The following is a 630-nucleotide window of genomic DNA, read 5'->3' as shown; positions in this document are numbered from 1 at the left end:
TTGCTAATGATGCACCCTTTATAACCATGAGCGCTCTCGTAAGGTGGCAACCATACTCATTCACTTCCCTCTACCAAAGTCACCTTGGCATCCATAGAAAGGGGGGGGTGGAGGCCGCAGTACCGTTACAGGAAAAAGGACGTTTATTTAGCCAACCCTATCGCGCTGTCATAGGCGGTTCTGGAACCTCTGGCTGAAGGGGTTTTTAAACAACTGTGTTTTTATTCATTCATTTTTTGGGGGAAGTGAGGAGAGTTTCTTGTACACCGAATATTGTTGTGGGTTTTTTTGTATTTTTCCTTTTTTTGGGTGGCAATGTTATTTTTTGTGTGTATATATTGCATGAGATGTAGAGATATGGACAAAACACAACAAGCAACAACTACATGTTTTGTTTTCTATTGCCACACGGATTAGTATTTGGTATGAATGATACTACGAAATACTTAAATGTTTTCTTTTACACTGAAATGTTTTAACCACAAACTGAAAATGTTATTTATATGATATCATATATCTATCGAACATAATTCTAATGGAAATCGTAATAAAGCATGTTCGTATAATTGTAAAGGAGCGGATGCTGAACTACAAAGGCATCATCTTTAGCATCAGATACGGGAAATATAA

The 630-nt window shown here is 37.3% G+C and overlaps 1 protein-coding gene across 1 annotated transcript in view; it reads right to left on the bottom strand.

The window, feature by feature from the left end:
- Nucleotides 1-630, bottom strand: part of LOC119592555 (cytochrome P450 2U1-like) — an 18529-nt gene that overhangs the window by 17246 nt on the left and 653 nt on the right. The window lies entirely within an intron of this gene.

The sequence above is a fragment of the Penaeus monodon genome, chromosome 30, assembly GCF_015228065.2.
Source record: "Penaeus monodon isolate SGIC_2016 chromosome 30, NSTDA_Pmon_1, whole genome shotgun sequence".
In the NCBI taxonomy this organism is placed as follows: domain Eukaryota; kingdom Metazoa; phylum Arthropoda; class Malacostraca; order Decapoda; family Penaeidae; genus Penaeus; species Penaeus monodon.
This window is presented reverse-complemented; position numbering and strand designations above follow the sequence as displayed.